The 24,224-nt window shown below is 46.3% G+C and overlaps 8 non-coding genes and 2 pseudogenes across 8 annotated transcripts; all 10 read right to left on the bottom strand.

Moving 5' to 3' along the window:
- Positions 1-3,607: 3,607 nt before the first annotated feature.
- LOC143727504 (U2 spliceosomal RNA) lies at positions 3,608-3,790 on the bottom strand. The gene has a single exon (XR_013199512.1). It is a non-coding gene; the product is annotated as a U2 spliceosomal RNA (small nuclear RNA).
- Positions 3,791-4,910: 1,120 nt separating this feature from the next.
- LOC143726888 (U1 spliceosomal RNA) lies at positions 4,911-5,074 on the bottom strand. The gene has a single exon (XR_013199113.1). It is a non-coding gene; the product is annotated as a U1 spliceosomal RNA (small nuclear RNA).
- A 434-nt stretch (positions 5,075-5,508) lies between these two features.
- Positions 5,509-5,699, bottom strand: LOC143727101 (U2 spliceosomal RNA). Its single transcript, XR_013199310.1, has one exon. It is a non-coding gene; the product is annotated as a U2 spliceosomal RNA (small nuclear RNA).
- Positions 5,700-6,390: 691 nt separating this feature from the next.
- Positions 6,391-6,554, bottom strand: LOC143726928 (U1 spliceosomal RNA). Its single transcript, XR_013199150.1, has one exon. It is a non-coding gene; the product is annotated as a U1 spliceosomal RNA (small nuclear RNA).
- Positions 6,555-6,987: 433 nt separating this feature from the next.
- On the bottom strand, positions 6,988-7,164 carry LOC143727303 (U2 spliceosomal RNA; annotated as a pseudogene).
- Positions 7,165-13,796: 6,632 nt separating this feature from the next.
- LOC143726889 (U1 spliceosomal RNA) lies at positions 13,797-13,960 on the bottom strand. Its single transcript, XR_013199114.1, has one exon. It is a non-coding gene; the product is annotated as a U1 spliceosomal RNA (small nuclear RNA).
- A 434-nt stretch (positions 13,961-14,394) lies between these two features.
- On the bottom strand, positions 14,395-14,585 carry LOC143727102 (U2 spliceosomal RNA). The gene has a single exon (XR_013199311.1). It is a non-coding gene; the product is annotated as a U2 spliceosomal RNA (small nuclear RNA).
- A 691-nt stretch (positions 14,586-15,276) lies between these two features.
- LOC143726930 (U1 spliceosomal RNA) lies at positions 15,277-15,440 on the bottom strand. The gene has a single exon (XR_013199152.1). It is a non-coding gene; the product is annotated as a U1 spliceosomal RNA (small nuclear RNA).
- Positions 15,441-15,873: 433 nt separating this feature from the next.
- On the bottom strand, positions 15,874-16,050 carry LOC143727305 (U2 spliceosomal RNA; annotated as a pseudogene).
- Positions 16,051-22,681: 6,631 nt separating this feature from the next.
- On the bottom strand, positions 22,682-22,845 carry LOC143726914 (U1 spliceosomal RNA). The gene has a single exon (XR_013199137.1). It is a non-coding gene; the product is annotated as a U1 spliceosomal RNA (small nuclear RNA).
- Between the last annotated feature and the right edge of the window lie 1,379 nt (positions 22,846-24,224).

Below are 24,224 nucleotides of genomic sequence, written 5' to 3' on the forward strand. Positions count from 1 at the left end.
TATGTTAATATTTGTGTTGTTTTAAAGGAAACGTAAATGGATTAAAATAAATAGGAATAAAACATAAAAACAATAGAACAATAAAACATGCCAAATAAAACATCTCTTGTACAGGATCGAGGGTGAGTCCCTATCAAGATTGTCCATTCACTCCAGGTCTCCAGAACAGGCCCCAGACTCCCCGCTTCTGGTGCCCAGCGGAGATCCCCTCTCCTCCGGCCCGCTGGCCCGCTGTTCCCGTAGCCGGTGTGGTGAGGGTGCATCTACGGGCGGCCAGGGTCGGTGGCGGCCGGGACCTTCTACGTGTGACCCCGGCCCCCCCATCCGAATAACGACGTGCGGCCCACCCTGCAGCGTTGATCTTATTTTCTGCTCGCACGCGTGGAGGGGGACCGTCACGCGTTTCCCCACCAGCAGATTTCTGGTGACCCAGATGGCATCCTTGATCACGTTTAGGGTGAGCCAGAGCGAGGAAAATTTTGGTTGTGTCAGCTCCTTCAAGCCCTGACCCACCCCCAGGATGGCGAGCTTGTAGTCCACCTGGGCCCCACCCGCTGGCAGGCACGGGAAAAACAGGGGGCCGGTCTTGGCCCACAGGTCCCGCGCAGCGCCGCACTCCCAGAGCAGATGTCGAACGGTCTCCGGGGAACCACATCCGGACCGTGGGCAGGTGGAGTTTTTGGCCATGCCTCTGGAGTGCATAACCGCCCTGACCGGGAGGATCTCATGAGCCACCATCCACGACAAGTCTTTAAGCCTGTTCTGGAGAGCTGGGTGGGCTGCGTTCCTCCAAACATCTTTGGCCTCACCTAGTGTGAGGCCTGGAACCGGGCTCACCGATTCTCGATCCTGCACAAGAGAGATAAGAGACTTATGGTTAGTTAAAATGGTGGCATCATTTGTCTCTAAAAGATATTTCTTTAAAAATTTCTTAATAAAACTATGCTCTTTTGACAAATTAAAAGACACAGGACTTTTAAGATCAATGGGTAAAATTTTCAAAGTTCTTAGGTATGACCCCATCCAGAATCGGGTCATGGCTGCTGTCTTGTGTTCTCTGGATGGGGTCAGTGCGTACTGGATGTGGAGGGCGGCAAAGCGGCTGCCTAAAAACAGGTGGGGGTCTGGGAGGCCTTTCCCGCCATTCTCTTTTTTCTTTTTGACGACCTCCCTCTTTAGTCGTTCCCACTTGGACCCCCACAGGTAATAAAATACCGCCCTCTCCAGGTTGGCCAGGAATCGTCTTGGGGGACTAAAAACAGAGCAGACAAGTAAAATCAGTGGTAAAATCACAGCTTTAAAAATTAAAATCTTGCCTTCAAACGTCAATTGTCTCAGTCCCCAAAAGCCCAGTCTTTGCCTGACTTTCCCTAACATGTCAGTCCAGTTTCCTTGTCCTCCACCCTCTCTGTCAAATTTTACACCTAAAATTTTCAAATCATTGTCTTTAAAATCCAAATCTAGTCCAACTGTGTCCACGTTCCCCCACGGCCCGAAGAGCTGGGCCTCGGACTTACTCCTATTGAGCTTGGCGCCCGAGGCCCGACCGTACCAGTCAGTCAAGTCCATTGCTCTTCGTACTGATAAAAGGTCAGTCGCTAAAAGGGTCACGTCATCCATATATAAAACACAGGTCGCCGTCAGTCCACCAGTCCCTGGGATGTCTAGTCCTTTAATCCATTTATCCCTTCTCAAGATTTGTGCCAGTGGCTCAATACAAGCCACATACAGAAGGGGAGATAAAGGACACCCCTGACGGACGCCGCTGTAGAGTTTTACAGCTTTGGATAAATGCCCGTTAACCAAAATTCTGCTAGACAGATCGTTGTACAGCAGTCCCACCCAGGCTATAAACCTCCCAGGAAAACCCATTTTTTCCAGTACCTTAAACAGGAACTGGTGCGAGATACGGTCGAATGCCTTTTCAAAGTCTAAATTTAGGACTACTAGCTGAATGTTTCTGTCTCTCGCAAAACAGATGGCGTCTCTGATCAGTACCAGGCTGTCCGTGATCTTCCTTCCGGGCACGGCGCATGCTTGATCCAAGTGGATTACGTCTGCTAAAACTGTCGACATACGCGTGGCTAAAATTTTGCTAAAAAGTTTGCAGTCAACGTTTAAAAGAGTGATGGGTCGCCAATTCTTTAAGTCAGTCTTGTCGCCTTTCTTATGTAATAGCGTCACTATCCCTATTCTGAAGCTGTCTGGAAGTCTGTTCACATTGTCAAATTCTTTAAAAACAGTCAGTAAGTCATGTGCTAAAATGTCCCCAAAGGTCAAGTAAAATTCAAGTGGTAGTCCGTCTAGTCCTGGGGACTTCCCACGCTTAAAACCTTTCAGAGCTTTTTGTATTTCTAAAATCGTAAAATCCTGTCTTAAAAGTGCACATTGACTCTGGAGCTTTTTGTCTAAAAAATTTAAAACTTCCATTAAGGTATCGTCGTGTACTTGTTTTAGGCCATATAAATCACTATAAAAGTTTTCCACCCCTCTTAAAATCTCTTCTGTTTCATTTACCACCCTCCCATCCGATTTCAAAGTTGTCAAAGCCCCTCCCCGTGTTATAATTTTTTAAAAAAAATATCTTGTACACTTTTCCCCTTCTTCAATATCTTGTTCTCTACTCCTTAAAATGACACCTTTACTTTGAATTTGGGCTAAAACTGACATTTCTTGTTTTACTTCTTTTATTTCTTCACTAAAATCAAACCCAATTTTTAAAAGATTAAAATACCTCTGTAGTCGTTTTTGCAACCCCATCATGCGTCTCTTTTCTTTTTTCTTTTTCTCCTTTCCTATTTTCTTAAAAAACTGTCTCGTCCGTTCCTTTACCATTTCCCACCACTGTGCACGTGAATCATAAAAGTCTTGGAGGGTCTGCCATCGGCTGAACTGCTCCCTGTACTCACTAAATACTTCCTCATCCTCCAACAGGGAGCAGTTCAACTTCCACAGCCCTCCTCCTACTGTCACACCAGAGGCCAGTGAAAGGGTGCAGGATAGCATCATGTGATCAGAAAAAAAGAGGGGGGATAATGTAGCATCGGTTGGCAAGCAGTCCCGTGTAAAAATGTAGTCAATGCGAGAGGCTCTGGTGCCATCACCACTGAACCAGGTGAAGCCCTCCTCTCTCTGATGCATTTTTTTAAAGCAGTCGACTAAATTAAAATCTCTGACTAAATTTTGCAATAAAACCGATGTTTTGTCAAATTTAAAACCTTCTACCCTCTTCCTATCTTTCGGAGTTAAGACACAGTTAAAATCCCCTGCCACCACCAAAGGGGCCCTCCCTAACATGTGGGGCTGCAGGTCTTCTAAAAGCTCATATCTTTCATTCTTATCATTAAAACCATACACATTAAGAACATTAAAATCCTTATCTAAAAAAGTCAAGTTTGCTAAAATTGCTCGCCCATCCCTTACCACCGTGCTGCCCTTCACCAAGATGTTTGGATTGTTGATTAAAATAGCAACACCGTCATTTTTGTTAAAATTGGACCCACTCCAGATAGAATGTCCAGGGGTCCAAAGCTCCTCCCACTTTCTGTAATTGGATAAAAAGGGCAAAGCACATTCTTGCAATAAAAACACATCTGACTTACAGGATTTTAAAAAGGATAAAACGCTCTGTGCTCGTATATCACTTCTCACACTTCTCACATTTATTGTAGAGATTGTGAGGGCCATGAGCAGTATAGTTAAAATGATATGAACTTTTAAAAGAACACTAATAAAAGACTGATAAGAACAGATACTACACTTGATCTTAGCCAAAAGGCCGAGAAGCGATGACACAATGACGCAGAGGCGGGGGAGCCGTCAAAGGCCACGCCCACCTGGGCCGTGGCGAGAGGGTCTAAAGGTCGCCAACAAACAAGCTCAGCTCACAGCAATACAAGCTCAGCTTGACTGTTGACACCGAAAATGGATCACAGCAGAGCGCACAACACGACACTTTGGAGTGCAACCTGGGATTTTGGACCAACAAACATTCTGCCCTAAAAGTGAGCGGGCAGACCAAAGCGTACGTCGTAGAGACTTGAAACTCTTGAGGGATGGTAGTACCCGCCCGGTCTACAACATCACCAAGGCTCGGCCCCAAGGTGGCGCTGCAGCGATCAGAAGTACGAAATGCCTCGTAACTCCTGAACCGTCCGTCGCAGACCCAAGTGTCTTACATCACCGGAATCCTTGGCTCGGGCCGAACAAGACGCAGGCCTCGGATTCGATGGTTGCGCTGGCGAGATTTTCGGGTATTTGGGATTTTGTGAAAAAGCTACTTTTGCACACTAGTCCTAGGTCTTTCGCCCGATCTGACCCAAACCGGTGCAGAAAGATTCCCTGGAGTCTGATTGCCGACAGCGATGGGGAAAAAAGTCGGAATTTCGATTCACGTTGGCGACGGGACGCCAAAACGTTGGGAGTGGGCGAGGCGGGCTTTACTTAAATGGCCATAACTCTCCAACGGAATGAGACAATTACACCCAAGTCGGTACACCTGTGCACGGGCTCAGCTTGTGCTCAGGTGAAAAGGGATGTGGCGACTGGCCACTTGGTGGCGCTGTAAACAGTAAAAACAACAACATGAATACGGCCATAGGCGACTGTATGTCAGGTGATTTTTCACACATGCACAAGGTATTCATACCACATGATAGAACTCCTCATTCGGAACAACTTTGCTTCTAGGACCACTACTGCCAATAAAAGCGCTGGTTGAATAATGGAGATTATTTGAAGAATGATGAAAAAAATAAACTAAAAAACAGCCCTACTTTTGCAGACTGGTCCTAGGTTGAGAGCTTTACATCTCTCGATCAACCACTGCAGTTCAATTCTCTGGACTTCCTAGGTCGTTAACTACCAGAAGAAGAGGAACTCGAACAATCTGCTCTTTTAACCAGTGTGTCCAGGGGAGAGCGCGAACGCAGTCCCCCACTACCATAAATTATGCAGTCGAGATTCCCACATTTGGGGAATTCGCAGGGGTCAGCACAACCGGAGTGCAATGACCGAGCCTCGCCCTGGGTGAACCACCTTCCTGATCATGGTGTCTCCCCTGCCAGGTAAGTATGAATTCCCAGGCCTCCCGTCAGAGGCACCGTGTCCCTCTCCGCAATCCTCACCAACGGTCGGACAATCAAACACACACCTGATTCAACTCATCAGCTCATTCGTAAAAACTCCAAGAGATAAGAGAGAGACATCAAAAACCTGCAGAGTCGGGCTCTTTTGCTGTTGTTGTTGTGGATGATGTTGTTTTCATGCTCCGGATCCATGAGCCAAAAATCAATTTCATACGCGGTCACCGGATAGTGGACGAATCAGATATTAAACGAGATAAGAACAGAGTTGTTGTTTTTTTTTCCCTCTCACACCACCATTACCTGTATAGCATATGATCACCTACAACACCTTTAAAGCACCCATACACAGCAATATACGTTACTTCCATTAACACCTGCTGCCACACAAGACTAAAACATCTCTTTCATTGAACACAGTTTTTGGGGGTGCACCGTTCCCAGAAGTACTGCAATACCGGGTCGATGCGTGGAGTGGACGGAGCAAGCCCCTCTTCCATCTCCCAGTTCCAAAAATCAATTTAATATATGGTGCCCGGGTAGGGCACGTATCAGATATTAAACTGATAAGAACAGATACTACACTTGATCTTAGCCAAAAGGCCGAGAAGCGATGACACAATGACGCAGAGGCGGGGGAGCCGTCAAAGGCCACGCCCACCTGGGCCGTGGCGAGAGGGTCTAAAGGTCGCCAACAAACAAGCTCAGCTCACAGCAATACAAGCTCAGCTTGACTGTTGACACCGAAAATGGATCACAGCAGAGCGCACAACACGACACTTTGGAGTGCAACCTGGGATTTTGGACCAACAAACATTCTGCCCTAAAAGTGAGCGGGCAGACCAAAGCGTACGTCGTAGAGACTTGAAACTCTTGAGGGATGGTAGTACCCGCCCGGTCTACAACATCACCAAGGCTCGGCCCAATCGGCCCCAAGGTGGCGCTGCAGCGATCAGAAGTACGAAATGCCTCGTAACTCCTGAACCGTCCGTCGCAGACCCAAGTGTCTTACATCACCGGAATCCTTGGCTCGGGCCGAACAAGACGCAGGCCTCGGATTCGATGCAAAACAACTTTGCTTCTAGGACCACTACTGCCAATAAAAGCGCTGGTTGAATAATGGAGATTATTTGAAGAATGATGAAAAAAATAAACTAAAAAACAGCCCTACTTTTGCAGACTGGTCCTAGGTTGAGAGTTTTACATCTCTCGATCAACCACTGCAGTTCAATTCTCTGGACTTCCTAGGTCGTTAACTACCAGAAGAAGAGGAACTCGAACAATCTGCTCTTTTAACCAGTGTGTCCAGGGGAGAGCGCGAACGCAGTCCCCCACTACCATAAATTATGCAGTCGAGATTCCCACATTTGGGGAATTCGCAGGGGTCAGCAAAACCGGAGTGCAATGGCCGAGCCTCGCCCTGGGTGAACCACCTTCCTGATCATGGTGTCTCCCCTGCCAGGTAAGTATGAATTCCCAGGCCTCCCGTCAGAGGCACCGTGTCCCTCTCCGCAATCCTCACCAACGGTCGGACAATCAAACACACACCTGATTCAACTCATCAGCTCATTCGTAAAAACTCCAAGAGATAAGAGAGAGACATCAAAAACCTGCAGAGTCGGGCTCTTTTGCTGTTGTTGTTGTGGATGATGTTGTTTTCATGCTCCGGATCCATGAGCCAAAAATCAATTTCATACGCGGTCACCGGATAGTGGACGAATCAGATGTTAAACGAGATAAGAACAGAGTTGTTGTTTTTTTTCCCTCTCACACCACCATTACCTGTATAGCATATGATCACCTACAACACCTTTAAAGCACCCATACACAGCAATATACGTTACTTCCATTAACACCTGCTGCCACACAAGACTAAAACATCTCTTTCATTGAACACAGTTTTTGGGGGTGCACCGTTCCCAGAAGTACTGCAATACCGGGTCGATGCGTGGAGTGGACGGAGCAAGCCCCTCTTCCATCTCCCAGTTCCAAAAATCAATTTAATATATGGTGCCCGGGTAGGGCACGTATCAGATATTAAACTGATAAGAACAGATTTTTTTTCTTTCGAAAAAGTTTTATTGTCACAGGTTTTCATTCCATGTTTTCCATTTACATTTTTTTATAAATCAAGTATTTATTTACACATCTTAAAACAACAAAAACAAATAAAAAAGACACACTTTATAGTTAAAAATCAATTATTGATTGTGTGTTGTGTAAAAGTCCATGTATGTTAATATTTGAGTTGTATTAAAGGAAACGTAAATGGATTAAAATAAATAGGAATAAAACATAAAAACAATAAAACAATAAAACTTGCCAAATAAAACATCTCTTGTAAAGGATCGAGGGTGAGTCCCTATCAAGATTGTCCATTCACTCCAGGTCTCCAGAACAGGCCCCAGACTCCCCGCTTCTGGTGCCCAGCGGAGATCCCCTCTCCTCCGGCCCGCTGGCCCGCTGTTCCCGTAGCCGGTGTGGTGAGGGTGCATCTACGGGCGGCCAGGGTCGGTGGCGGCCGGGACCTTCTACGTGTGACCCCGGCCCCCCCATCCGAATAACGACGTGCGGCCCACCCTGCAGCGTTGATCTTATTTTCTGCTCGCACGCGTGGAGGGGGACCGTCACGCGTTTCCCCACCAGCAGATTTCTGGTGACCCAGATGGCATCCTTGATCACGTTTAGGGTGAGCCAGAGCGAGGAAAATTTTGGTTGTGTCAGCTCCTTCAAGCCCTGACCCACCCCCAGGATGGCGAGCTTGTAGTCCACCTGGGCCCCACCCGCTGGCAGGCACGGGAAAAACAGGGGGCCGGTCTTGGCCCACAGGTCCCGCGCAGCGCCGCACTCCCAGAGCAGATGTCGAACGGTCTCCGGGGAACCACATCCGGACCGTGGGCAGGTGGAGTTTTTGGCCATGCCTCTGGAGTGCATAACCGCCCTGACCGGGAGGATCTCATGAGCCACCATCCACGACAAGTCTTTAAGCCTGTTCTGGAGAGCTGGGTGGGCTGCGTTCCTCCAAACATCTTTGGCCTCACCTAGTGTGAGGCCTGGAACCGGGCTCACCGATTCTCGATCCTGCACAAGAGAGATAAGAGACTTATGGTTAGTTAAAATGGTGGCATCATTTGTCTCTAAAAGATATTTCTTTAAAAATTTCTTAATAAAACTATGCTCTTTTGACAAATTAAAAGACACAGGACTTTTAAGATCAATGGGTAAAATTTTCAAAGTTCTTAGGTATGACCCCATCCAGAATCGGGTCATGGCTGCTGTCTTGTGTTCTCTGGATGGGGTCAGTGCGTACTGGATGTGGAGGGCGGCAAAGCGGCTGCCTAAAAACAGGTGGGGGTCTGGGAGGCCTTTCCCGCCATTCTCTTTTTTCTTTTTGACGACCTCCCTCTTTAGTCGTTCCCACTTGGACCCCCACAGGAAATAAAATACCGCCCTCTCCAGGTTTGCCAGGAATCGTCTTGGGGGACTAAAAACAGAACAGACAAGTAAAATCAGTGGTAAAATCACAGCTTTAAAAATTAAAATCTTGCCTTCAAACGTCAATTGTCTCAGTCCCCAAAAGCCCAGTCTTTGCCTGACTTTCCCTAACATGTCAGTCCAGTTTCCTTGTCCTCCACCCTCTCTGTCAAATTTTACACCTAAAATTTTCAAATCATTGTCTTTAAAATCCAAATCTAGTCCAACTGTGTCCACGTTCCCCCACGGCCCGAAGAGCTGGGCCTCGGACTTACTCCTATTGAGCTTGGCGCCCGAGGCCCGACCGTACCAGTCAGTCAAGTCCATTGCTCTTCGTACTGATAAAAGGTCAGTCGCTAAAAGGGTCACGTCATCCATATATAAAACACAGGTCGCCGTCAGTCCACCAGTCCCTGGGATGTCTAGTCCTTTAATCCATTTATCCCTTCTCAAGATTTGTGCCAGTGGCTCAATACAAGCCACATACAGAAGGGGAGATAAAGGACACCCCTGACGGACGCCGCTGTGGAGTTTTACAGCTTTGGATAAATGCCCGTTAACCAAAATTCTGCTAGACAGCTCGTTGTACAGCAGTCCCACCCAGGCTATAAACCTCCCAGGAAACCCCATTTTTTCCAGTACCTTAAACAGGAACTGGTGCGAGATACGGTCGAATGCCTTTTCAAAGTCTAAATTTAGGACTACTAGCTGAATGTTTCTGTCTCTCGCAAAACAGATGGCGTCTCTGATCAGTACCAGGCTGTCCGTGATCTTCCTTCCGGGCACGGCGCATGCTTGATCCAAGTGGATTACGTCTGCTAAAACTGTCGACATACGCGTGGCTAAAATTTTGCTAAAAAGTTTGCAGTCAACGTTTAAAAGAGTGATGGGTCGCCAATTCTTTAAGTCAGTCTTGTCGCCTTTCTTATGTAATAGCGTCACTATCCCTATTCTGAAGCTGTCTGGAAGTCTGTTCACATTGTCAAATTCTTTAAAAACAGTCAGTAAGTCATGTGCTAAAATGTCCCCAAAGGTCAAGTAAAATTCAAGTGGTAGTCCGTCTAGTCCTGGGGACTTCCCACGCTTAAAACCTTTCAGAGCTTTTTGTATTTCTAAAATCGTAAAATCCTGTCTTAAAAGTGCACATTGACTCTGGAGCTTTTTGTCTAAAAAATTTAAAACTTCCATTAAGGTATCGTCGTGTACTTGTTTTAGGCCATATAAATCACTATAAAAGTTTTCCACCCCTCTTAAAATCTCTTCTGTTTCATTTACCACCCTCCCATCCGATTTCAAAGTTGTCAAAGCCCCTCCCCGTGTTATAATTTTTTTAAAAAAATATCTTGTACACTTTTCCCCTTCTTCAATATCTTGTTCTCTACTCCTTAAAATGACACCTTTACTTTGAATTTGGGCTAAAACTGACATTTCTTGTTTTACTTCTTTTATTTCTTCACTAAAATCAAACCCAATTTTTAAAAGATTAAAATACCTCTGTAGTCGTTTTTGCAACCCCATCATGCGTCTCTTTTCTTTTTTCTTTTTCTCCTTTCCTATTTTCTTAAAAAACTGTCTCGTCCGTTCCTTTACCATTTCCCACCACTGTGCACGTGAATCATAAAAGTCTTGGAGGGTCTGCCATCGGCTGAACTGCTCCCTGTACTCACAAAATACTTCCTCATCCTCCAACAGGGAGCAGTTCAACTTCCACAGCCCTGCTCCTACTGTCACACCAGAGGCCAGTGAAAGGGTGCAGGATAGCATCATGTGATCAGAAAAAAAGAGGGGGGATAATGTAGCATCGGTTGGCAAGCAGTCCCGTGTAAAAATGTAGTCAATGCGAGAGGCTCTGGTGCAATCACCACTGAACCAGGTGAAGCCCTCCTCTCTCTGATGCATTTTTTTAAAGCAGTCGACTAAATTAAAATCTCTGACTAAATTTTGCAATAAAACCGATGTTTTGTCAAATTTAAAACCTTCTACCCTCTTCCTATCTTTCGGAGTTAAGACACAGTTAAAATCCCCTGCCACCACCAAAGGGGCCCTCCCTAACATGTGGGGCTGCAGGTCTTCTAAAAGCTCATATCTTTCATTCTTATCATTAAAACCATACACATTAAGAACATTAAAATCCTTATCTAAAAAAGTCAAGTTTGCTAAAATTGCTCGCCCATCCCTTACCACCGTGCTGCCCTTCACCAAGATGTTTGGATTGTTGATTAAAATAGCAACACCGTCATTTTTGTTAAAATTGGACCCACTCCAGATAGAATGTCCAGGGGTCCAAAGCTCCTCCCACTTTCTGTAATTGGATAAAAAGGGCAAAGCACATTCTTGCAATAAAAACACATCTGACTTACAGGATTTTAAAAAGGATAAAACGCTCTGTGCTCGTATATCACTTCTCACACTTCTCACATTTATTGTAGAGATTGTGAGGGCCATGAGCAGTATAGTTAAAATGATATGAACTTTTAATAGAAGACTAATAAAAGACATACAGAGGCATCTTTAAAATTATGTTATTTCTTGTTCCTCATGCCTCTCCCTTCTCCCATGGGGGCTGGGTTCAGGAGGGCAAGAGGTTGACACTTCCGAAGCCACAGAGCTGAACTCTTGCGACTCTTTCGGTGTTGATGTTCTTAGCTTAAAATGCAGAAAGGAAACTTCATTAGGGGATTCTGAGGGCCACATGCGGTCTGGATCCTCCGGGGAGAAACTATCCAGCCCTTGTGTAGCCCTCATTCTTTTCTCCACTACTACACACAACGGAGATCCCGCAGTTCTCTTCTGCACTTGAGCATTTGGGAGTGAAAGGTCAGTTTCACTCCCACTGGAGGGCATACTCACCTCCGAGACGGTGTTGAGGGAGGAAACCGTTTCATCCTCTCCGTCTTCTGTTTCCTTTCCTTTATCTTGTCCGGGAGTGGTTTCCTCCCCCTGTTCGGTTTCAAGCTGTGACTCCGCCCCTGTGGCCCCCACTTCCTTTTTCCTGACAAATCCCTGAGGCTGGCTGGGAATTTGAAATTCCCGCCAAAATCTCAGGGACCACCTCCTTCTCTCTTTGTTCTTTTGTTTGTTCCACATGTGGGGCGGCCATTTTGTTCCCTTTCAATTTGTTGGCAAAACTTTTAGGGCAATCTCTGTAGAGATGGTCAGTTTCACCACAAAGATTACACCTTCTGCCAATGGTACATTCTTCAAAGATGTGACCAATTCCTCTACACTTCCCACATGTTAATTCCTTGCATGCATCAGCTAAATGCCCCATCCTCCCACACTTCCTGCACAGTTTGGGCATTCCTTGGTAGTGAATGTAGCCCCTGTTCTCTCCCAACACAATCATTGAAGGCAGATGCTTCAGGCCCTGGTAGCCCCCGGCGTCCTCCCATTGTTTAATGGGAATTCGCCAGGAGCAATTCCAGATACCATCTTCATCTAACACTTTGGTTGGTTGACCCCGAACAGTGCAAAATCTGCCCAGCCAGACACAAATGTCCTCCCCATTCACTGTTTCATTAAACATCCTAACAATCACAGTTTTTAATGAATTGTCAGAAAGTTTCTCCACAGTAAACATAGCGAATTGGGCTTTGCATGCATCAAACCTTTGCCAGAATTCAATTAACAGGGAAGCACTTTTGAAACTTAAATCAAAACCTTTGTTCAGGGGGAGAGTTACTAGGCAGTTCAAGTCCTCGGGTCTAAAATTTAGGGCTTTCTGGATCAGCTTCCTGGAGAAGTCAAGACGTGACAACCCCAGGAGCTTACCATCCACCTCTTTAAATAAAAAACGCACGCTGTGGTGCCTCCGCATGCCGGCACGAGCAGCCGACATGGTGGAGACACCAACAGCTATTTAAAACACAACCTTAAAACCGTAATAAATAAATAAATAAATAAATAAATAACTTACCTTAAGAACAAAAGATTCCTTGGAAAACCAAGTCGTCCGGATAAAAAAAAAAAAAAGGCACTGCCAATATACCTCTCAGAAGTTTGAGGCTCAAGCCACTGAACGACCCAAGCCGGAAAAACCTCCAAGAGGCGATCGCTGCCTCTACCCTCGGACCAGATACTAGATCTTAGCCAAAAGGCCGAGAAGCGATGACACAATGACGCAGAGGCGGGGGAGCCGTCAAAGGCCACGCCCACCTGGGCCGTGGCGAGAGGGTCTAAAGGTCGCCAACAAACAAGCTCAGCTCACAGCAATACAAGCTCAGCTTGACTGTTGACACCGAAAATGGATCACAGCAGAGCGCACAACACGACACTTTGGAGTGCAACCTGGGATTTTGGACCAACAAACATTCGGCCCTAAAAGTGAGCGGGCAGACCAAAGCGTACGTCGTAGAGACTTGAAACTCTTGAGGGATGGTAGTACCCGCCCGGTCTACAACATCACCAAGGCTCGGCCCAATCGACCCCAAGGTGGCGCTGCAGCGATCAGAAGTACGAAATGCCTCGTAACTCCTGAACCGTCCGTCGCAGACCCAAGTGTCTTACATCACCGGAATCCTTGGCTCGGGCCGAACAAGACGCAGGCCTCGGATTCGATGGTTGCGCTGGCGAGATTTTCGGGTATTTGGGATTTTGTGAAAAAGCTACTTTTGCACACTAGTCCTAGGTCTTTCGCCCGATCTGACCCAAACCGGTGCAGAAAGATTCCCTGGAGTCTGATTGCCGACAGCGATGGGGAAAAAAGTCGGAATTTCGATTCACGTTGGCGACGGGACGCCAAAACGTTGGGAGTGGGCGAGGCGGGCTTTACTTAAATGGCCATAACTCTCCAACGGAATGAGACAATTACACCCAAGTCGGTACACCTGTGCACGGGCTCAGCTTGTGCTCAGGTGAAAAGGGATGTGGCGACTGGCCACTTGGTGGCGCTGTAAACAGTAAAAACAACAACATGAATACGGCCATAGGCGACTGTATGTCAGGTGATTTTTCACACATGCACAAGGTATTCATACCACATGATAGAACTCCTCATTCGGAACAACTTTGCTTCTAGGACCACTACTGCCAATAAAAGCGCTGGTTGAATAATGGAGATTATTTGAAGAATGATGAAAAAAATAAACTAAAAAACAGCCCTACTTTTGCAGACTGGTCCTAGGTTGAGAGCTTTACATCTCTCGATCAACCACTGCAGTTCAATTCTCTGGACTTCCTAGGTCGTTAACTACCAGAAGAAGAGGAACTCGAACAATCTGCTCTTTTAACCAGTGTGTCCAGGGGAGAGCGCGAACGCAGTCCCCCACTACCATAAATTATGCAGTCGAGATTCCCACATTTGGGGAATTCGCAGGGGTCAGCACAACCGGAGTGCAATGACCGAGCCTCGCCCTGGGTGAACCACCTTCCTGATCATGGTGTCTCCCCTGCCAGGTAAGTATGAATTCCCAGGCCTCCCGTCAGAGGCACCGTGTCCCTCTCCGCAATCCTCACCAACGGTCGGACAATCAAACACACACCTGATTCAACTCATCAGCTCATTCGTAAAAACTCCAAGAGATAAGAGAGAGACATCAAAAACCTGCAGAGTCGGGCTCTTTTGCTGTTGTTGTTGTGGATGATGTTGTTTTCATGCTCCGGATCCATGAGCCAAAAATCAATTTCATACGCGGTCACCGGATAGTGGACGAATCAGATATTAAACGAGATAAGAACAGAGTTGTTGTTTTTTTTTCCCTCTCACACCACCATTACCTGTATAGCATATGATCACCTACAACACCTTTAAAGCACCCATACACAGCAATATACGTTACTTCCATTAACACCTGCTGCCACACAAGACTAAAACATCTCTTTCATTGAACACAGTTTTTGGGGGTGCACCGTTCCCAGAAGTACTGCAATACCGGGTCGATGCGTGGAGTGGACGGAGCAAGCCCCTCTTCCATCTCCCAGTTCCAAAAATCAATTTAATATATGGTGCCCGGGTAGGGCACGTATCAGATATTAAACTGATAAGAACAGATACTACACTTGATCTTAGCCAAAAGGCCGAGAAGCGATGACACAATGACGCAGAGGCGGGGGAGCCGTCAAAGGCCACGCCCACCTGGGCCGTGGCGAGAGGGTCTAAAGGTCGCCAACAAACAAGCTCAGCTCACAGCAATACAAGCTCAGCTTGACTGTTGACACCGAAAATGGATCACAGCAGAGCGCACAACACGACACTTTGGAGTGCAACCTGGGATTTTGGACCAACAAACATTCTGCCCTAAAAGTGAGCGGGCAGACCAAAGCGTACGTCGTAGAGACTTGAAACTCTTGAGGGATGGTAGTACCCGCCCGGTCTACAACATCACCAAGGCTCGGCCCAATCGGCCCCAAGGTGGCGCTGCAGCGATCAGAAGTACGAAATGCCTCGTAACTCCTGAACCGTCCGTCGCAGACCCAAGTGTCTTACATCACCGGAATCCTTGGCTCGGGCCGAACAAGACGCAGGCCTCGGATTCGATGCAAAACAACTTTGCTTCTAGGACCACTACTGCCAATAAAAGCGCTGGTTGAATAATGGAGATTATTTGAAGAATGATGAAAAAAATAAACTAAAAAACAGCCCTACTTTTGCAGACTGGTCCTAGGTTGAGAGTTTTACATCTCTCGATCAACCACTGCAGTTCAATTCTCTGGACTTCCTAGGTCGTTAACTACCAGAAGAAGAGGAACTCGAACAATCTGCTCTTTTAACCAGTGTGTCCAGGGGAGAGCGCGAACGCAGTCCCCCACTACCATAAATTATGCAGTCGAGATTCCCACATTTGGGGAATTCGCAGGGGTCAGCAAAACCGGAGTGCAATGGCCGAGCCTCGCCCTGGGTGAACCACCTTCCTGATCATGGTGTCTCCCCTGCCAGGTAAGTATGAATTCCCAGGCCTCCCGTCAGAGGCACCGTGTCCCTCTCCGCAATCCTCACCAACGGTCGGACAATCAAACACACACCTGATTCAACTCATCAGCTCATTCGTAAAAACTCCAAGAGATAAGAGAGAGACATCAAAAACCTGCAGAGTCGGGCTCTTTTGCTGTTGTTGTTGTGGATGATGTTGTTTTCATGCTCCGGATCCATGAGCCAAAAATCAATTTCATACGCGGTCACCGGATAGTGGACGAATCAGATGTTAAACGAGATAAGAACAGAGTTGTTGTTTTTTTTCCCTCTCACACCACCATTACCTGTATAGCATATGATCACCTACAACACCTTTAAAGCACCCATACACAGCAATATACGTTACTTCCATTAACACCTGCTGCCACACAAGACTAAAACATCTCTTTCATTGAACACAGTTTTTGGGGGTGCACCGTTCCCAGAAGTACTGCAATACCGGGTCGATGCGTGGAGTGGACGGAGCAAGCCCCTCTTCCATCTCCCAGTTCCAAAAATCAATTTAATATATGGTGCCCGGGTAGGGCACGTATCAGATATTAAACTGATAAGAACAGATTTTTTTTCTTTCGAAAAAGTTTTATTGTCACAGGTTTTCATTCCATGTTTTCCATTTACATTTTTTTATAAATCAAGTATTTATTTACACATCTTAAAACAACAAAAACAAATAAAAAAGACACACTTTATAGTTAAAAATCAATTATTGATTGTGTGTTGTGTAAAAGTCCATGTATGTTAATATTTGAGTTGTATTAAAGGAAACGTAAATGGATTAAAATAAATAGGAATAAAACATAAAAACAATAAAACAATAAAACTTGCCAAATAAAACATCTCTTGTAAAGGATCGAGGGTGAGTCCCTATCAAGATTGTCCATTCACTCCAGGTCTCCAGAACAGGCCCCAGACTCCCCGCTTCTGGTGCCCAGCGGAGATCCCCTCTCCTCCGGCCCGCTGGCCCGCTGTTCCCGTAGCCGGTGTGGTGAGGGTGCATCTACGGGCGGCCAGGGTCGGTGGCGGCCGGGACCTTCTACGTGTGACCCCGGCCCCCCCATCCGAATAACGACGTGCGGCCCACCCTGCAGCGTTGATCTTATTTTCTGCTCGCACGCGTGGAGGGGGACCGTCACGCGTTTCCCCACCAGCAGATTTCTGGTGACCCAGATGGCATCCTTGATCACGTTTAGGGTGAGCCAGAGCGAGGAAAATTTTGGTTGTGTCAGCTCCTTCAAGCCCTGACCCACCCCCAGGATGGCGAGCTTGTAGTCCACCTGGGCCCCACCCGCTGGCAGGCACGGGAAAAACAGGGGGCCGGTCTTGGCCCACAGGTCCCGCGCAGCGCCGCACTCCCAGAGCAGATGTCGAACGGTCTCCGGGGAACCACATCCGGACCGTGGGCAGGTGGAGTTTTTGGCCATGCCTCTGGAGTGCATAACCGCCCTGACCGGGAGGATCTCATGAGCCACCATCCACGACAAGTCTTTAAGCCTGTTCTGGAGAGCTGGGTGGGCTGCGTTCCTCCAAACATCTTTGGCCTCACCTAGTGTGAGGCCTGGAACCGGGCTCACCGATTCTCGATCCTGCACAAGAGAGATAAGAGACTTATGGTTAGTTAAAATGGTGGCATCATTTGTCTCTAAAAGATATTTCTTTAAAAATTTCTTAATAAAACTATGCTCTTTTGACAAATTAAAAGACACAGGACTTTTAAGATCAATGGGTAAAATTTTCAAAGTTCTTAGGTATGACCCCATCCAGAATCGGGTCATGGCTGCTGTCTTGTGTTCTCTGGATGGGGTCAGTGCGTACTGGATGTGGAGGGCGGCAAAGCGGCTGCCTAAAAACAGGTGGGGGTCTGGGAGGCCTTTCCCGCCATTCTCTTTTTTCTTTTTGACGACCTCCCTCTTTAGTCGTTCCCACTTGGACCCCCACAGGAAATAAAATACCGCCCTCTCCAGGTTTGCCAGGAATCGTCTTGGGGGACTAAAAACAGAACAGACAAGTAAAATCAGTGGTAAAATCACAGCTTTAAAAATTAAAATCTTGCCTTCAAACGTCAATTGTCTCAGTCCCCAAAAGCCCAGTCTTTGCCTGACTTTCCCTAACATGTCAGTCCAGTTTCCTTGTCCTCCACCCTCTCTGTCAAATTTTACACCTAAAATTTTCAAATCATTGTCTTTAAAATCCAAATCTAGTCCAACTGTGTCCACGTTCCCCCACGGCCCGAAGAGCTGGGCCTCGGACTTACTCCTATTGAGCTTGGCGCCCGAGGCCCGACCGTACCAGTCAGTCAAGTCCATTGCTCTTCGTACTGATAAAAGGTCAGTCGCTAAAAGGGTCACGTCATCCATATATAAAACACAGGTCGCCGTCAGTCCACCAGTCCCTGGGATGTCTAGTCCTTTAATCCATTTATCCCTTCTCAAGATTTGTGCCAGTGGCTCAATACAAGCCACATACAGAAGGGGAGATAAAGGACACCCCTGACGGACGCCGCTGTGGAGTTTTACAGCTTTGGATAAATGCCCGTTAACCAAAATTCTGCTAGACAGCTCGTTGTACAGCAGTCCCACCCAGGCTATAAACCTCCCAGGAAACCCCATTTTTTCCAGTACCTTAAACAGGAACTGGTGCGAGATACGGTCGAATGCCTTTTCAAAGTCTAAATTTAGGACTACTAGCTGAATGTTTCTGTCTCTCGCAAAACAGATGGCGTCTCTGATCAGTACCAGGCTGTCCGTGATCTTCCTTCCGGGCACGGCGCATGCTTGATCCAAGTGGATTACGTCTGCTAAAACTGTCGACATACGCGTGGCTAAAATTTTGCTAAAAAGTTTGCAGTCAACGTTTAAAAGAGTGATGGGTCGCCAATTCTTTAAGTCAGTCTTGTCGCCTTTCTTATGTAATAGCGTCACTATCCCTATTCTGAAGCTGTCTGGAAGTCTGTTCACATTGTCAAATTCTTTAAAAACAGTCAGTAAGTCATGTGCTAAAATGTCCCCAAAGGTCAAGTAAAATTCAAGTGGTAGTCCGTCTAGTCCTGGGGACTTCCCACGCTTAAAACCTTTCAGAGCTTTTTGTATTTCTAAAATCGTAAAATCCTGTCTTAAAAGTGCACATTGACTCTGGAGCTTTTTGTCTAAAAAATTTAAAACTTCCATTAAGGTATCGTCGTGTACTTGTTTTAGGCCATATAAATCACTATAAAAGTTTTCCACCCCTCTTAAAATCTCTTCTGTTTCATTTACCACCCTCCCATCCGATTTCAAAGTTGTCAAAGCCCCTCCCCGTGTTATAATTTTTTTAAAAAAATATCTTGTACACTTTTCCCCTTCTTCAATATCTTGTTCTCTACTCCTTAAAATGACACCTTTACTTTGAATTTGGGCTAAAACTGACATTTCTTGTTTTACTTCTTTTATTTCTTCACTAAAATCAAACCCAATTTTTAAAAGATTAAAATACCTCTGTAGTCGTTTTTGCAACCCCATCATGCGTCTCTTTTCTTTTTTCTTTTTCTCCTTTCCTATTTTCTTAAAAAACTGTCTCGTCCGTTCCTTTACCATTTCCCACCACTGTGCACGTGAATCATAAAAGTCTTGGAGGGTCTGCCATCGGCTGAACTGCTCCCTGTACTCACAAAATACTTCCTCATCCTCCAACAGGGAGCAGTTCAACTTCCACAGCCCTGCTCCTACTGTCACACCAGAGGCCAGTGAAAGGGTGCAGGATAGCATCATGTGATCAGAAAAAAAGAGGGGGGATAATGTAGCATCGGTTGGCAAGCAGTCCCGTGTAAAAATGTAGTCAATGCGAGAGGCTCTGGTGCAATCACCACTGAACCAGGTGAAGCCCTCCTCTCTCTGATGCATTTTTTTAAAGCAGTCGACTAAATTAAAATCTCTGACTAAATTTTGCAATAAAACCGATGTTTTGTCAAATTTAAAACCTTCTACCCTCTTCCTATCTTTCGGAGTTAAGACACAGTTAAAATCCCCTGCCACCACCAAAGGGGCCCTCCCTAACATGTGGGGCTGCAGGTCTTCTAAAAGCTCATATCTTTCATTCTTATCATTAAAACCATACACATTAAGAACATTAAAATCCTTATCTAAAAAAGTCAAGTTTGCTAAAATTGCTCGCCCATCCCTTACCACCGTGCTGCCCTTCACCAAGATGTTTGGATTGTTGATTAAAATAGCAACACCGTCATTTTTGTTAAAATTGGACCCACTCCAGATAGAATGTCCAGGGGTCCAAAGCTCCTCCCACTTTCTGTAATTGGATAAAAAGGGCAAAGCACATTCTTGCAATAAAAACACATCTGACTTACAGGATTTTAAAAAGGATAAAACGCTCTGTGCTCGTATATCACTTCTCACACTTCTCACATTTATTGTAGAGATTGTGAGGGCCATGAGCAGTATAGTTAAAATGATATGAACTTTTAATAGAAGACTAATAAAAGACATACAGAGGCATCTTTAAAATTATGTTATTTCTTGTTCCTCATGCCTCTCCCTTCTCCCATGGGGGCTGGGTTCAGGAGGGCAAGAGGTTGACACTTCCGAAGCCACAGAGCTGAACTCTTGCGACTCTTTCGGTGTTGATGTTCTTAGCTTAAAATGCAGAAAGGAAACTTCATTAGGGGATTCTGAGGGCCACATGCGGTCTGGATCCTCCGGGGAGAAACTATCCAGCCCTTGTGTAGCCCTCATTCTTTTCTCCACTACTACACACAACGGAGATCCCGCAGTTCTCTTCTGCACTTGAGCATTTGGGAGTGAAAGGTCAGTTTCACTCCCACTGGAGGGCATACTCACCTCCGAGACGGTGTTGAGGGAGGAAACCGTTTCATCCTCTCCGTCTTCTGTTTCCTTTCCTTTATCTTGTCCGGGAGTGGTTTCCTCCCCCTGTTCGGTTTCAAGCTGTGACTCCGCCCCTGTGGCCCCCACTTCCTTTTTCCTGACAAATCCCTGAGGCTGGCTGGGAATTTGAAATTCCCGCCAAAATCTCAGGGACCACCTCCTTCTCTCTTTGTTCTTTTGTTTGTTCCACATGTGGGGCGGCCATTTTGTTCCCTTTCAATTTGTTGGCAAAACTTTTAGGGCAATCTCTGTAGAGATGGTCAGTTTCACCACAAAGATTACACCTTCTGCCAATGGTACATTCTTCAAAGATGTGACCAATTCCTCTACACTTCCCACATGTTAATTCCTTGCATGCATCAGCTAAATGCCCCATCCTCCCACACTTCCTGCACAGTTTGGGCATTCCTTGGTAGTGAATGTAGCCCCTGTTCTCTCCCAACACAATCATTGAAGGCAGATGCTTCAGGCCCTGGTAGCCCCCGGCGTCCTCCCATTGTTTAATGGGAATTCGCCAGGAGCAATTCCAGATACCATCTTCATCTAACACTTTGGTTGGTTGACCCCGAACAGTGCAAAATCTGCCCAGCCAGACACAAATGTCCTCCCCATTCACTGTTTCATTAAACATCCTAACAATCACAGTTTTTAATGAATTGTCAGAAAGTTTCTCCACAGTAAACATAGCGAATTGGGCTTTGCATGCATCAAACCTTTGCCAGAATTCAATTAACAGGGAAGCACTTTTGAAACTTAAATCAAAACCTTTGTTCAGGGGGAGAGTTACTAGGCAGTTCAAGTCCTCGGGTCTAAAATTTAGGGCTTTCTGGATCAGCTTCCTGGAGAAGTCAAGACGTGACAACCCCAGGAGCTTACCATCCACCTCTTTAAATAAAAAACGCACGCTGTGGTGCCTCCGCATGCCGGCACGAGCAGCCGACATGGTGGAGACACCAACAGCTATTTAAAACACAACCTTAAAACCGTAATAAATAAATAAATAAATAAATAAATAACTTACCTTAAGAACAAAAGATTCCTTGGAAAACCAAGTCGTCCGGATAAAAAAAAAAAAAAGGCACTGCCAATATACCTCTCAGAAGTTTGAGGCTCAAGCCACTGAACGACCCAAGCCGGAAAAACCTCCAAGAGGCGATCGCTGCCTCTACCCTCGGACCAGATACTAGATCTTAGCCAAAAGGCCGAGAAGCGATGACACAATGACGCAGAGGCGGGGGAGCCGTCAAAGGCCACGCCCACCTGGGCCGTGGCGAGAGGGTCTAAAGGTCGCCAACAAACAAGCTCAGCTCACAGCAATACAAGCTCAGCTTGACTGTTGACACCGAAAATGGATCACAGCAGAGCGCACAACACGACACTTTGGAGTGCAACCTGGGATTTTGGACCAACAAACATTCGGCCCTAAAAGTGAGCGGGCAGACCAAAGCGTACGTCGTAGAGACTTGAAACTCTTGAGGGATGGTAGTACCCGCCCGGTCTACAACATCACCAAGGCTCGGCCCAATCGACCCCAAGGTGGCGCTGCAGCGATCAGAAGTACGAAATGCCTCGTAACTCCTGAACCGTCCGTCGCAGACCCAAGTGTCTTACATCACCGGAATCCTTGGCTCGGGCCGAACAAGACGCAGGCCTCGGATTCGATGGTTGCGCTGGCGAGATTTTCGGGTATTTGGGATTTTGTGAAAAAGCTACTTTTGCACACTAGTCCTAGGTCTTTCGCCCGATCTGACCCAAACCGGTGCAGAAAGATTCCCTGGAGTCTGATTGCCGACAGCGATGGGGAAAAAAGTCGGAATTTCGATTCACGTTGGCGACGGGACGCCAAAACGTTGGGAGTGGGCGAGGCGGGCTTTACTTAAATGGCCATAACTCTCCAACGGAATGAGACAATTACACCCAAGTCGGTACACCTGTGCACGGGCTCAGCCTGTGCTCAGGTGAAAAGGGATGTGGCGACTGGCCACTTGGTTGCGCTGTAAACAGTAAAAACAACAACATGAATACGGCCATAGGCGACTGTATGTCAGGTGATTTTTCACACATGCACAAGGTATTCATACCACATGATAGAACTCCTCATTCGGAACAACTTTGCTTCTAGGACCACTGCTGCCAATAAAAGCGCTGGTTGAATAATGGAGATTATTTGAAGAATGATGAAAAAAAACCCTAAAAAACAGCCCTACTTTTGCAGACTGGTCCTAGGTTGAGAGTTTTACATGTCTCGATCAACCACTGCAGTTCAATTCTCTGGACTTCCTAGGTCGTTAACTACCAGAAGAAGAGGAACTCGAAAAAACTGCTCTTTTAACCAGTGTGTCCAGGGGAGAGCGCGAACGCAGTCCCCCACTACCATAAATTATGCAGTCGAGATTCCCACATTTGGGGAATTCGCAGGGGTCAGCACAACCGGAGTGCAATGGCCGAGCCTCGCCCTGGGTGAACCACCTTCCTGATCATGGTGTCTCCCCAGCCAGGTAAGTATGAATTCCCAGGCCTCCCGTCAGAGGCACCGTGTCCCTCTCCGCAATCCTCACCAACGGTCGGACAATCAAACACACACCTGATTCAACTCATAAGCTCATTCGTAAAAACTCCAAGAGATAAGAGAGAGACATCAAAAACCTGCAGAGTCGGGCTCTTTTGCTGTTGTTGTTGTGGATGATGTTGTTCTCATGCTCCGGATCCATGAGCCAAAAATCAATTTCATACGCGGTCACCGGATAGTGGACGAATCAGATGTTAAACGAGATAAGAACAGAGTTGTTGTTTTTTTTTCCCTCTCACACCACCATTACCTGTATAGCATATGATCACCTACAACACCTTTAAAGCACCCATACACAGCAATATACGTTACTTCCATTAACACCTGCTGCCACACAAGACTAAAACATCTCTTTCATTGAACACTTGACACTTGACACTTGAACACACTTTTTTTCTTTTGACATATTTTTATTGTGCCATTTCATTCATTTATACATCATATCATTTTTACAGAATGTTCACATGCTTTTTTGTTCTTTGTTCTTTTGTTTTTGAAGCGATAAAACAGTTCCATTTGCCCATGTACATATATATATATATATATATACATACACATACACACACATATATATATAAATACATACACGTATACATATATACATATACAGTACATATACTTTTTTTAAGTAAAAGAAAAGCATTCTGTTAAAAATAAAAAATTAAGTAAGGTATGAATAAAAAAGGTAATAAATAGAATAAATATACAGATAAAACAATAAAAAAAAAAAAATAAAAAAAAAAACAGTTTAAAAGCTCTCTCTTCCATTGTACAGGAGTGGGTATGTCCTTATAACCATTTTAAACCTCCACTCAGCTCTTCAAAACCAGTCCCAAGGACCCGACCCTTCTGGGCCCGGAGGAGATCCTCTTGAACCGAGGCGCCGCTGCTCCACCTAAGATGTTGGGGGGCATCTACGGGCAGTCAGGGCTCGTGGCTATGGGGACCTTTTCCTGTGAAGCTCTGACCCCCACATCCGAATGGCGACATGCGGTGTAATCCTGCAGCCTTGACTTAGCCAGCTGGATGGTGGCGTGGAGGGACACCTGCATGCGCTTCCCTACCAGTAGGTTTCTGGAGGTCCAAATGGCGTCTTTGATACAGAGGATGGTGAGCCATAGCTTTGATGGTGTTTTAGCTGGTGTTTCATCTTGGCTCACCCCTCCTCTCCCCATAGGGTAGTCTGGGACCCCCCCTACTGGCAGGTACGGGAATTGCTGGGGGCCAGCTGTTGCCCACAGGTCCCTCACAGCACTGCACTCCCAGAGGGCATGCCTCACTGTCTCGCCACACCCGGGCCGCGGGCAGATGGGATT

This window comes from Siphateles boraxobius, unplaced genomic scaffold (genome assembly GCF_051911475.1).
Source record: "Siphateles boraxobius isolate OS27281-9 unplaced genomic scaffold, OSU_SipBor_1 77, whole genome shotgun sequence".
In the NCBI taxonomy this organism is placed as follows: Eukaryota; Metazoa; Chordata; class Actinopteri; order Cypriniformes; family Leuciscidae; genus Siphateles; species Siphateles boraxobius.